Here is a 14,261-nt window from a genome sequence, read left to right as displayed (position 1 = left end):
TGATAAAGCAAACCACTCAAATGGAACGGGAGAGGAAATACACACAGGGCAGGATTTTTTTTTAAAAGTATCAGAAAATCCCCATACTCTATTGATAGTTCTATAAAACATTTTTTAAAACAAATTGTTTCCTTTCCCACATTTACTTATACACGTTGTAGATATTTAGTATCAACTTCTAAGTAAAAGAAACTAGATGGGTCTCTCCACGCCATCCCCTACCTGATCACACTGCTATCGGATTCAAGCAGGTCTCATCAGAACCGTGTTTATATTCCTTTCGGTTAGCCCACCACACATGAGAAGCCTGGACATACACTAACATTCTCCTTGGACATTCACTCAACAACTACTTACTGAGTGCCCATTATAGGCCAAACAGCATTTTAGGTGTTGTAGATTCAGCTGGTAATAATAATAATAATAATAATAAATGCCTGCTTTTCATGAGGCTTACAGTCTAGTTGAGGGGATAAACGATTAACAAATAAATATATAATATATAAGATGCTTAAAAGGAAAATGAAGTATGCTAGCAGGCACAGAGGAATGGGGTGGCTGCTCTTTTACATGGGTCAGGAGAGGCTGCTTTGAAAAGGTAACCTGGGAAGTCCTACTTAAGGAGGCTGAGAAGCTTAAGAAAGAAATATAGATCATTGCCTCCATGCATATATTTAGAGAAGGGGGAGAGGGAGGGGCAGAGGGAGAGAGAGAATCTTAAGCAGGTTCCATGCCCAACGCAAAGCCCGATGCGGGGCTCAATCTCACGACCCTGAGATCATGACCTGAGCTGAAATCAAGAGTTGGATGCTTAACTGACCGAGCCACCCAGGCACCCCTATGCTAAGCAATATTTGAATGTGGAGGTAGACGGTTTTTAAAAACTTAATTTCAAAAGCGGCTCATATTTAATTTTCAAAAAGACCAATGGGTGGACCCTAATTTTGTTTTTTTAAGATTTTATTTATTTGACAGAGAGAGACACAGTGAGAGAGGGAACACAAGCAGGGGGTGTGGGAAAGGGAGAAGCAGAATTCCTGCGGAGCAGGAAGCCCGAGGCGGGGCTCGATCCCAGGACCCCGGGATCATGACCTGAGCCGAAGGCAGACGCTTAACGACTGAGCCACCCAGGCGCCCCAGGTGGACCCTAAATTTAAATGACTAAAACTATATTCTTAGAAAGCACTCAAATGAACACCTTTGAGTTGCCATGCTATCCAGGAGGGTGCGTATCGCAACGGTGATAGACATAACATATATATAAGCATAAGACTGCACTCAATATTTTATTTTATTTTTTTAAGATTTTATTTATTTATTTGAGAGAGAGAATGAGAGACAGAAAGCACGAGAGGGAAGAGGGTCAGAGGGAGAAAGCAGACCCCCCCCACTGAGCAGGGAGCCCGATGTGGGACTCGATCCCGAGACTCCAGGATCATGACCCGAGCCAAAGGCAGTCGCTTAACCAACTGAGCCACCCAGGTGCCCTGCACTCAATATTTTAAAAGCAGTTGTAGTAAATTGAAGTTGTGCCAAATCATTGACTTTTAGAAGACAAACGGGCTAAAATGAAGGTCCAACCTGCCTCATCCAAGCTGGCACATTCTGCAATGTGACACATCGAGCAAGGAGAACCACCAAAGGTCACTTAACTCAATGTTCTCATGTTACTCCTCATAAATCGCGTCCATGGAGCTTTAGGGGTTCCCAGTTTCCAAGATTAAGTGCAACATCATGTGCAAAACCCAGGTCTCCTGACTCGTAGGTAAAATTTCATTACCACCCTTTTCATCTCATCTGCTAGAATGCTGGTGGCATATCGGAGAGGTAGCTAACAGGGACCGGCAGAGGGGTCCCGCAGAGGCAATAAGTTTGGGGTGCAGTCTGCGAGGAATGCTGAGGACAGAAGCCGCTCATTCCAATGGCTGCTAGGATGGTTACTCAAATATTTATATATCCACATTCCTACCCCATTTGCAAGCACACGTTCTTTGAAAATCTCCTGCTTTCCCTATCATCATGGCACTGGCTTTGGGACACGAAGGACACCGAAGTATGAACTCAATGTAAAAATGCACCAAGATCCCAAAAGATTACTAATGACTAAGATTACTAATTTCACAACTTGCTGAGAAAATCGGGACCCTCCCCAACCCCCCCCCACCAAGCAAATGCAATTTGCAAGAGGAAGTCCTCAGCACTGAAGAAGTTCACTAGAATTTCGTATTTTCTTCCTTTCTCTCAACACACTCCATTTACAGAAGGATTTTAAAATTACTTTAGCAGGCCATGTGGCATCTTAAAGTTTATACTTCAGAATTTCTTTGAAAACCTCATTTAATGTTTGGGGTTTGACTGGGCATCACATGAGCATTTCAAAGCAATGGTTTAAAAAAAAAAAAACCACCAGATTTGAAACAAAAGTTATTTTGATTACAGTATCTGCATTATTCATTTAGATGTAACCTGAAACCTAAAGCACTTTTCCATAAGACACTTGTTTCCTAGGATAAAAATGCTTTAAAAAACATCACCAGAAAAAGAGAAATCACCAGAAGTGTATTCTAACAGCCATCTGATTGGGAAAATAATATCTAGTAAAATATACTGCTACTCTAGGACCCAAATTATTCCTTAATAGTGACAGAACCTTTTACAACAAGAGAGATTATTTTTTAGTAAGTATTAAAATGCCTTACTTATGGGGGCACTGTACTGTGCCCCTTATGGGGGACCTCAAACCAAGATGTTAACTGATCAATTCACAGGTTATTTGTTGTGCATACAGATTTATAAAATAAAAAGTAACATATAGACTTAACAAAATAACACTTGATGGGGGTTAGTGACTTGTCAAAATTGCAGATTTCTTGACCTCAACCGTAGGACCAGGAACAGAATTCAGGTCTGCTGATTCCAGCTGCTGTATGCACATTTCCACTGGACCCAATGGGATCATATGCACAAAATGGAAACACATTAAAACACCAGTGTTTCCCACCATTTACTATGAGGCACTGGGAGATTTTAAATTTAATAAGCTTATTTTAATATGACTATTTAACCCTGAGGAAATATGGATAAAGATGCATATTTTAATACAAATTTTTAGAAAACCACAACATCAAAAAATATTCAGTGGAAATTTTTCTTTTCAGCATTAATGCTTGTTCTCCCTGATATATGCCCTCATATTGATGCACCTTGCTCTTTCAAAATTATTTGTGCAACTGGAAAAATATAAGTTAAAAATCCCTGGAGAAGTTTCCTGACTGAATTGTTAAGAAGTTAAGAACTTATTATTTAAAATTTTATATAATATATAAAAATATATATAATACATATTTATATACACAAATATATGTACTTGTGTATATATAATATATGCACAAATATACACTATATATTAAATATGTAAATGTACGCACGCATTTACACACACACGCACACGCACACACACATACCCCAAGTCCTAGTCAAAGTTGGTTCTTACTTTTCTAAAACTTGAAGACAATACACTCATGGCCCATCCTGGGTTTCCCGCAGCTGTACTCTTTCCTGATCAAAACCTTACAAACTTTTTTTTTTTTGGACACAATCTAGCAATGAGGTTAAAATCTCCAGTAAGCAACAGAGTTGGTCCGATTCCTAAATTCTGTGGCAGATAAGCTCCTGGCAACCCAGAGTGCGCTCCATCTCTTCAACTACTTGATACCAAAGTTCCTCATGAAAAGCAACCTGCAGCTGATACTTTACTGATCCCAAAGCCTTGACCTTGCAACCTGATAAAAACCAGTAAGTCCTCCAGTTTTGAATAAGACAAGCACCCAAAGTAATTGACTATATTTGCATACCTCAGATTTTTGAAAGCCAGGGAAAAAAAATTCATTCCAAGAACAAACCAACCGACAACAACAACAACAACAACAAACTTCACATAAATAAAAATATTTGCTGGGTGCCAATTCTCGTTGCTAATCCTTCGCCCGGAGAATTTTACCCACTACCCCCCAAACCTAAATGAACTTCGACAGCCCAGTTGAAAGAGTCTGCTCTACACTGGGTACTGTGTCAGTGTCCCAGGAGACGAGTGCTCTAACAGTGAAAAGAATCACTGTCTTCCACTCTTTTCTACCAGAAGTAGATAATGAGCAGTGCCCCACGAAGGCAAGTTCACGGCAGATAAAAACAGAATCTCTCCTCTAAAAAAAGAAATTAATTGGACGATCACTTAGAACTCATGCGAATGCCCCTTCATCGCCCTGGCTCGGTGACATGCCATGATTCACAGATCCTTGCAAGGCAAGCCGCCGCAGATGCTGCTCGTTAACTTACGACATTCACTGCGCGCTGTTCGCAGGTAGCCCTGGCTTAGCCTTCACCATGGAGACTTCCCACAAGAAGCTGGAGCGCTCCTGGGCTCAGGCGTGTTCTTTCTTCCTTCCAGAGGAGTGAGAAATCCCTAGCGTGGGAATCGGAGAGAAGAAAAAGGAAAAGGTAAATGCCTCATCCAATCACTCTGTTATCTCAACAAATGAAGTCTCACGGATTTGATAACTCGCCAAAGACCATTTTCCAGCACCCTTTCCTTTAAAAAAAAAAAAAAAAAAAAAGGAATGTAGTATTTTTGCTCCCGCCCCAGGAGACACGGCGTCGCCCGGTCAGCCTTTCCCCCGCCCCCCGTCCCTCCCCACCCTTCCCCCCCACTCCCCACACACCCATAAAGTTGAAGCCAATTCTGGGGGACTCCTGATGTAATCCCAGCTGAGATGTCAACTTGCAACACAGTCTCATAACACGCCACCTGATTTTACTCTCTGCAAAAGGGAGGGAGCTAGGACGATCACCTCTTGCCATTTTCATACCTCACTGGGTTGTTGGGAAGATCAATAAGATCACTCTTGCAAAGTACTCACAGTTCCCGAGAAGAAAGGCACTATGTAAACGCCAAGTATTATTAGTGGTCATAAGCCTGTTACTGAGCTCTGAGCCAGAATTTAAAAGCCAGCTTTGGCTAGCCACCAACCGTCCACTCTCCCTGGGGCACCCAAACGTGCAAAAAAAAAGTCTGCATGGGCTGCACTGCTGAAACTTCCCTTGCACTGAGGGGTCCGGGGCAGCCCAGGACCGGAAACAGAGCCTTCTGGAAGCTCAGGGAGAAAGCAAGTAAAGACCTGGATCAGAGCGGGAAGCAAAGGGGGGGGGCGTGGAAGGTGGGTGACAGAGGCCTGTGCAGGAGAATTGTTCTTTGGTCCCTGCCGTACGGTCCCCTCCGATGGCTGGGTGACAGTGTTTAGTGCACTGGAGGTTTGCAGGGCTGTGAAATTTTCCACTTGGCTGTCTGCCGATCCCGCCCACCGAGGATAACACTTCCATACACACATAAGTGGCACACGAGGCCCTGCTGGAGAGGACTGGAGGACTTTGTGTTTGTTTGTTGCTTTTAAAGAAAAGCCCTATTCATATCCTGATCCTTAATATTTTCCACACCTGGATTTCTTGATTTTTTTTTTCCCCCTCCTTGAAGACAGAGCCAGGAACAGCCCTGCCTGGGCCAACATGATCAAGTTATTTCGACTCGTGTGTTCTTGAGGAGCATGCTTGGGGTATGGGAACTTACGTGACGGGCTTTGGGGATGGTGAGAAACACAGAATATAAGTGCTACGCTAGTGCCCTGTTTGCTTCCCAAACAAGTCATCCATGAGTTCCCTTTCAAAGCCGCAAAGCACATGCCCAACAAAGGTGGGAGGCTCAGGACTAGCACTGTGGGTGTAACCCTGTTTTCGAGGGGAAAATGTGGTCCTGATCTCCAAAAAAAACCCCGCAAAAATGAATAACAGCAAATCTTCGATTTGGAATTGGTAAGACACTGACAAGTATACCTCAAAATAACTGAAAAACGGAGAGAAGAAAATTAGAACGGAGAGAAGAAAATTAGGACCAAAGGAAGAAAGGAGGAATCTGCTACGAATATAGTTAACCAGGGCTTTTACAGTGAATACAGTTTACAAAGTGCTTTCTTCTTTTTTTTATTGAGGTATAATTGAGAGACAACATTATATTAGTTTCAGCTATACAAAGTGCTTTCATATTCATTCATTCATTCATTCATTCATTCACTGGACAAATTTTTACTTGGGGCTTCCTATATTCACCAGGTTCTATGTTCATAATGGTGAACAAAACAGCCAAGGACCAGGCCTTTAAGGAGCTCACTGCATCAAGAGGAGCAGACGAGACCAAATCAGTGTATACCATTTGTAGTCCATGTGTGAAATTTGCAAATCGGATAGGCATTAGGAAGGAAAAAGAAACATTGTGATTTGCGATTCTATTGGGAGGACCACACTCCCAAGGAGGGGCTTCAGAAGGCTTTTCTTACAAAATGACCAAGTGAGAGAAGTTCGGCAGGTAGAGAACACAGCCTCTGTGTGATGTGATCTGATTGGACGTGTACAACTAGTTTCTGGTATTTTATCTTCTTTTTTTTTTCTTCCTGCCCATTTCAACTGGGTCTCCTTTATCAAGAAATGGGCCACACAGCTGTTCTCAATACCTTGAAATAAGAGAGGATTCTTCTTCCCAATTGCCAGAACATCAGCACAACAAACACTAGTAATTTCTGCTAGAGGAGCACGGTTCGATGCAGGTATTATACTTGATATGACAGGAGAGGAAGCCCCTGCTTTCCTAATGCATCTCACGTCACCCCGTCATCACGGTGAAAGAAAAGGAAGCTCTCTGTTAACACCTGCAAGCCACAGCTGGAGTTAAGAAAACCCTCCCCCACCCCCCCAAAGGGCTAAAAACAGATCACATTACATGTAAACTTCTGCAAAAAAAATCTTCCTAGTGCCTTGCAGTAGGATCCAAATTTGCTGGCTTCCTCTTTACTATTAAGATGTTTTTATTATTTTTCTCTTGGACTCCAAGCAGCCTTTATGTCCCTGTCCTGGGAGCCTTCTCATTTGGTTCTCGCTTTGGTTACCTGTTTATTGACCCAGGCAAGCAGCATGGTGCAAAGCAATAAAAAGCAATGGAAATGTTGCGTTCATCTGAAGTGTTTTCTTGTTCCCTATCATCCCCGATCTGATACAATGTAATCCTTCCGCTAAGGAAAATCAGCTAACTCGCTTTCTTCATCCTACAAAAGAAAGGCATCCTCAGACAGGTTCATTCATGTCCTCCCCGCGAATGAAGTAAGTCTGAAAGTCTGTCTGAAACAAATACGCCAAACTTCTACTTGAGTCTTGTCCCCATCTAAAGACATCCAGGACAAAATGTAATTTCCCCTACAGGTTTCTCATATAACCAAAGACATTAATAATACTTCAAGTTCAAAGTCCCAAAACACAACTCCTCGCTTTGACATCGCGGTTTTGACAAACTTTAGCAAACTGGGAAAGAAAAGAGAGAGCAGGAAAAAGGTCTTCTTGAATCCAAGCGGCCACTACCCCCGCCATCAGACTTGGGAAATGTTACCAGGCTGACCGTTTCATCCTCTGGTCCGGAGAAGAAAATGACGCAATACCAATTTCTTCCCCTGAATGCCCACAGCACTTACAGTCTCGACCACACATTTTGCCTCAAGGTCCTTTTCAATTCAGCACTCCATTATACTGCCTTTCTATACTCCACTGGATTTACTTAAGTCTTGAAGGTTCAAAAAGTTTATAAGCTCCTTGATGAAAGAAACCTTGCCGTGCCTTTCTTTTGCAGCCCCCTCACAGTGTCTAGTAGGAGAGCCTGCATTTAAATTAAATGATCCATATCCAAAACCTGTTCTACGACTTAACCCTTACTCAAAGGAATGACTATTCTATAGCTATCATCTAAGCCCTTCCCACCTGTCTCCGTCCTCCGGGATCCTGTAGCTCCTTTGATGACTATCATCCACATGAAAGCCCTCCATGAACGGGAGAACAACTAAGTTACAACTTCGCCTTCTCTCTTTTGTTCTTCCAACCCATTACATTTGGAGTCATTAGTGGCTTTTCAACAGTTGCCATATATATCTTTGATTCTCAAAGCTTTCCCAAGCCACTGTTTTAAGGAAACCCTGGTGGTGTGTGGAGGGGAGATGTGGATGCTCTGAGCCAGGGGCTCTTGAACCTGAACCATTATCAGAAAAATCTGGAAGTCGGGGCGCCTGTGTGGCTCAGTCAGCTAAGCATCTGCCTTTGGCTCAGGTCATGATCTCAGGGTCCTGGGATCAAGCCCTGTGTTGGGCTCCCTGCTCAGCGGGGAGTCTGCTTCTCCCTCTCCCCCTGCCCCCCCCACCCCTGCTGCTTGTGCTCTCTCTCAAATAAATAAATGAATAAATAAAACCTTAAAAAAACCTGGAGGTCTGGGCGCCTGGGTGGCTCAGTTGGTTAAGCGACTGCCTTCGGCTCAGGTCATGATCCTGGAGTCCCTGGATCGAGTCCCGCATCGGGCTCCCTGCTCGGCAGGGAGCCTGCTTCTCCCTCTGACCCTCCCCCCTCTCATGTGCTCTCTCTCTCTCATTCTCTCTGTCTCAAATAAATAAATAAAAAAAAAAAAACAAAAAAAAAAACCTGGAGGTCTTATGAAACACCTGGAGGTCACAGATGCCTCCCTCCCCCTCCCCCCAATTTCTCATTCATTAGATCTGTGGTGGGGCCAGAGAACTTGCATTTCTAACAAGTTCCCAGGGATTGCTGGTGCTGCTGGTCCAAGGACCACACTCTGAGAACCACTAAAGGTAAACCTGCTCTAAAGGTAAGCCTTTCGGTCAATGACCTAGCCAGACAGAGGCTAAGAATCTTATGGGTATATTTAGTCACTCTAAGATGGCTACATTGGAAAGAGTAATACCTGTCTGGTCTAGAGAGGTGGCAAATGGCCACATACCTTATACTCTGGGGGAAATTTTTGTTGCTTTAGTGTTGGGCTCTTGTCTGCTCTCCCCCTACTGGCTCCAGGTCCTGTTGGGGTCAATTCCGCCCTTCATCTCTCCATCAGTCTTTTTCTTCTCTGCCAGAAACTTCTCGGCAGAAACACGCTCAGCCACTGCCATCCCTAGGAGACCTTCCCCAGACTCCGTTATGTTCCCAAATAGCTGTGGCCTCTCTCCTGTTCACTAATGAACGTGTAAGTGTGGTATAAATTCACTGCTGGTACCGTACCAGACACAGCTTAACCTGCCTCCTAAAAGCAGTGGCCTTTCCCTACCTGACTTCTCTTCTACTCTTTGGTTATGGCTCCTCAACAGTTCCTTCAATTTCCTTTTACTTTTATTTAGTGGACTAGCATTTCTGCCTGAACAGTATCTTTCTGGAGTGACCTCTCCCCCATTCTTTTGTTACCAGGCTGGGGTGACCTCACGCCTTGGGTGCAAAGACAGGCACATGACCTAGTTCTGGAAGATTAGAATATGTATCCCTTTCACTACGATGACTGGATTTAGGGACAGGCACATAACCAAAGCCCATCGGAGGCCTCTCTCGGATGGGCTGGAGCATGAAAGTGTGGTCTCGTAAGAGCTGTTTTTACTCCCTTGTGAGGAAAGCCCACTTGAGAATGAGGCTCTCTAACGGGGAGCAAAGCTGAAAGATGGAAGTCTGAGTCCTGATGACGGTGAGGTGCCTTGGACCCAGCCATGCCAAAAGTGAGATTTATCCCTGGATTTTTTAGTTACGTTGTGAGAGACAAAAATCCACAGTGGCCCCTTAGATTGCCCTATGTCCTAGGGCACACACACCTTCTCCCCCTAGTTATTGAATCAAGCACTAATTCAGCGGCTGCCACTGTGAGGGGATTTTGCAGCTAAAAGTAAGGTCCCGAATCAATGGACCTTAACGTAGAAAGTTTACCCTTGGTGGGCCTGACCTAATCAGGTGAGCCCTTCCTAGAGACAGGCTCTTTCAAGAATGAGATTCAAAATGAGAGGACATATTTGGGTTGGGGGGGTAGCACCACATGACAAGGTACTGGAGAGGCACCAGCTGACAGCCCTGGAATGGGGGGTCTCAGGCCTACAGCCACAAGGAAATAAGTTCTGCCAATCACCACGTGAGCTTGAAAGAGGATGGTGGGCCCCCGATGAAAATGCAGTCCAACTAACACCTTGATTTGAGAACCCAGCTAAGCCATGGTAGCTGCAGAAACCAAGACAACGGGGGGTGAGGTCTGAAGCCACTAAGTGATGGTAATTTGTTATGCAGCAGTAGAAAACAAATATATATGAGATACAATACACTTGGGTGTATGTGTGTGGTTTTTTTTTTTTTTTGGTTTAAATCACCTTGAGTTTTATTTGCCTCTTGCAACCAAAATATCCTAGTACTCTTGATTCCTCCCAGATGGTACTAATCTGGTGTTCCTCCCATCACTCTGTTGCTCCTCTTCCTTGGCTTGTGTCCCCTCTTCTTATTCCTTCTAACCCTAGGGTATGTGTTCCCCAAGGTTACATGCTCAGCCCTCTTCTCCTTCTTTGCTAATTTCCTTTTATTGCATAGAGTTTTTAAATCTGTATCCTGGGCCCTGGCATCTCCCCCTTTCAAGATGCTGGATAATATGCAGTCTCAAGAAATCACATCTGTTCCAAAACTTCCCATTTTTGCCCCCAAACCAGTCCTCCTCTTCTATCTCTGATTCTTGCTAATGGCAAGAATGTGTTCTTCTCTTCCTCCCTGTGCCCCTCGGTTGTCGAGTCTCATGGGGCCTGCACTCCAAGCCCACAATGCCATGCTGGCTCAGACCCTGCTTCTCCACCAGCAGCCTGCTCACTGGTCTTCTCGCCTTCGGTCTTCTCCCTGCGCACCCTCTGAGTCATCCCTGTTGGATCATACTTCCAAAAGTAGACTAGATAATACAACTTCTCCACGCTGTACCGTCACAGATTCCTACGGCTGGTGGAAATCGTTTACAGTCTGAGGGGGGAGACCTTCACAGTTTGGCCCCAGCTCCTTTTCCTCCTGGAGATCCATGTTGTCCCAGCCAGAAGGCACTGCTCCTTCATCTCTGAGATCTCTCATTTCCATGCCCCAGGTCGAAATCCAAGCCACACCTTCCAAGGCCCGCTCAAATCCTACTTTTCCCATCACACTTTCTGCCATCCTGCTATCTCACAACTTTCTCAATCATCTACTATCCCATTTCTGCAATTTCAGCTACCTGCGGGCAATCAAGGTCCAGAAGCCCAGGACCCTCCTTCTGATGTAAGGTCAGAAGGTCAACGGTAGCCTGAGGCCTACGTCATTCATTTCACTTCGCCCCATCCCGGAGGCGTTTTATCATCTCACATCATCTCAAGAAGAAAGGTGAGTACAGCACAGTAAGATATTTTGAGAGACAGAGACCACACTGACATAACTTATTTACAGCACACTGTGATTGTTCTTTGTTATTAATTATTGTTACTCATTTTTTACTAATTAATTTATAAATTATAATAGATTATGACTAAATTTATAAACTGGTTAATTTATAAATTAAACTTTATCACAGCTTTGTATGTATAGGAAAAAAAGAGTATATACAGGGTTTGGTGCTATCCATGGTTTGGGGCATCCACAGGGGTCTTGGAATGTAGCCCCTGTGGAAATGGGGCATTACTGTGCCCCTCCCTTTTTAAATGTGAACTCTGATAGTTTTTTATTCCTTCTCCTTAGGATACTAATAATTTTATTCCTTAGGCTAAGACAGGCACCATTTCCTCATGCAGACTGCAGTAAACTCTATGAAGTCAGGCTTTATATTTGCCTTCTTGTAGTGCTTTTATAAATGGTAAACACTTGATAAATACTTGTTGGTGAACTGACTGAGAATGTGATATTTTACTTTCACTCTGACATGTCCTCAAGTCTCTTTACTCTGTGGTTACCATATAGGAGAGCTCCCTTTCCGGTGACTTGGGAGAAAAATCATTAGCTAAGCCTCTATGGAAACTGCTCAATCAATGAAATGTTCTGCAAGAGCCTCCTTTTCCAACTCAGGACCAAAGCTGACTCTTTGTATTTTTGTTCTGAGGAAGAAAGAGAAGCAACCAGGGCTGCTGGAAATCGCAGAGTTCAGAAACACTTGGTCTGGATGAGCACGCTCAGCCCAGCAGGGTCCAGAGCCTCTGTCTCCACTCTGCTCACAAAAGAGCATAAATGTCAGTCACAGAGGGCCAAAAGCTCCTCTGTCCCCAAAAGGCAAGGAATTCAATGCAGAACTTTCCTGAGAAGACGGGTGTGCAGTCAGATTTTAAGAAGAGCTGGAGGAAGGTGAAGGGTGGGAAGAAGCCCAAACCTAAGGTATTCTGAAGAATAGGATTTATTCGTCACATCATGGGATCCCTATTCAATCAACATTTGATGATTTGTGTGATTTATCCATTATAAAATCTTCTTCCAGACTGGTAATCCTTGGATTATGCTTTGGAATGCATTTGGGATATTTTCTCCTGATATTGACTGGTTTGTGTTTAGGTAATAAAAACTAAAATTAGTATGTGTCTAAAGAACACATCATCAGAGAGATACGTATGCTGGGAAATAAATCCTCTGATCAAACTTAAAAAAAATTATAATTCATGTTGATTCACGCCACTGTTTCTCTCCTGTTTAGCAGAGCTTATCACACAAAGGTAAGGCTTCATCCACGCATACATAGACTCGGCAAGTGTCCACGTGCAGGTTACACCTCCTTACCAGCATAAAGCGAAGTTTGCTAAGAGATATAATTATGCATCCCGAGAAAAGTATGTCTGCATAGCAAGAATAAGATGAAAATACGTATGAGAAATACCTCATCTGCATTGAATAGCTGCACAATGATATCTCTAGGAAAGCATAATTTTGAAAACCAAGATGGCATGTGCTCCTTACTGACAATTTCTTCCCGGCCTTATTTAAAACTTTGCTCACGAGGGGTTGCCGGAGCCCATCAGAAGGCACTTGGCCCAGGACACAAAAGAATCTTGCTCAAGAAGCCCAGACAGCACGCTGAGGCTCCACATTCTCCGGGTTATGAGTCCCTTTCACACTGTGGTAAGTCATCACACACCTTCTCCCTGAAGGAGTTGTATTCATGCCTGCTTGAGAAGGCCAGTGTTTAGTGTGGGTGTTGCAGAAGGGCACGGTAAAAATGGGGAAGGCGGGGAGGGGCCTGCGCCTCATGGGTTGATCATTCACAAAAGCAGTTACAAATTGGGAGCAGTGAGGGTCCATCTGGAGACTTTGGGAGGAGTGCTCTGACTCTGGCTTTCAATTTATGCTCTTCTGGCTCTAGGACAAAATTTAGTAAATCAGACCAAAATTTAGAACACAATTAGTAAACATTCTAAGAAAGAGATGTAAATATTTCCCCCTCATTCTCTTTTGACACAATATTAGGAGTTCTACGATAGCATCTTCATTTGATTTGGTCTGACTTCACAAAATACCAAACGATGGGTCAAAGTAAAATGACAAGACAGAATCCACATACCACCCCCCACCCCGACCTCCCTACTTTTGAACAGATACGAGTAATAAAATTCACCAAAGGTATTCAAAACAGAACTCTGGAAGCATCCTATCAAAGCCACAACTTCCTTTTCATTTAATGAAATACTACTACGTAGAAACACGGCTGCAACCAGGACCTCAACTCATGCTTTAGAAGTAAGCTGGAGTATGGTTACGTGAAAAAGGCTATTCAGAGATTTTTTTTAAACCAGAATTATTTTTCCAAACTCAAGATCGGCACAACTAGCCAACTTTTGCATAATGTTCGGATAAGAGGACTTTCTGTAATTGTATTAGGCAAATCTCATTTGTCTTCCTTTTTGTCTGCTTTATTGAATTAATAAAGCCAACAAATATAATGACCCTATGTATTCTTTAAAAATTTTTATTTATTTAATTGAGAGAGAGAGAGAAAGCACGAGCAGGAGGGGCAGAAGGAGAGGGAGAGAGAATCTCAAGCAGGCTCCATACTGAGCGCGGAGCCCAACACGGGGCTTTATCTCATGACCCTGAGATCATGACCTGAACCAAAACCAAGGGTCAGATGCTCAACCGACTGAGCCACCCAGGTGCCCCTAATGACCCTGTATTTTAATCTCTTTTTTCATACTATTCCAGGTAGTTGCCTCCTTGTTTAACTACTACAACTTTCTGATGCAATGAGAACAAAAGTATTGCAGGACAAAGGGGCTATTGTAAACTCCTCTCCTTTTGGAGGAGGCTTAATAAAACTATTCGAGCTTAAAACCCTAGATTTCAATGGTCTCAGCGGTAAACACCAAGTAACAGAAATGCCACTTGGCATC

General features: G+C 43.5%; 1 protein-coding gene across 14 annotated transcripts in view; it reads right to left on the bottom strand.

Annotated features, from left to right (window-relative positions):
- The window catches only part of ATXN1 (ataxin 1), a 380,804-nt gene that overhangs the window by 142,737 nt on the left and 223,806 nt on the right, over window positions 1-14,261 (bottom strand). For all 14 annotated transcript variants that reach the window (XR_014147496.1, XM_081827636.1, XM_081827640.1 and 11 more), the window contains one exon: window positions 4,336-4,462. The gene's annotated coding sequence lies outside the window, so the exon portion shown is untranslated. The remainder of the gene's footprint in view (window positions 1-4,335; window positions 4,463-14,261) is intronic.

Source organism: Leptonychotes weddellii, chromosome 8 (genome assembly GCF_054177405.1).
Source record: "Leptonychotes weddellii isolate Sample4059 chromosome 8, ASM5417740v2, whole genome shotgun sequence".
Classification (NCBI taxonomy): Eukaryota; Metazoa; Chordata; class Mammalia; order Carnivora; family Phocidae; genus Leptonychotes; species Leptonychotes weddellii.
Note: the sequence above shows the minus strand (reverse complement) of the source record. Positions and strands in the feature narration are given on the sequence as shown.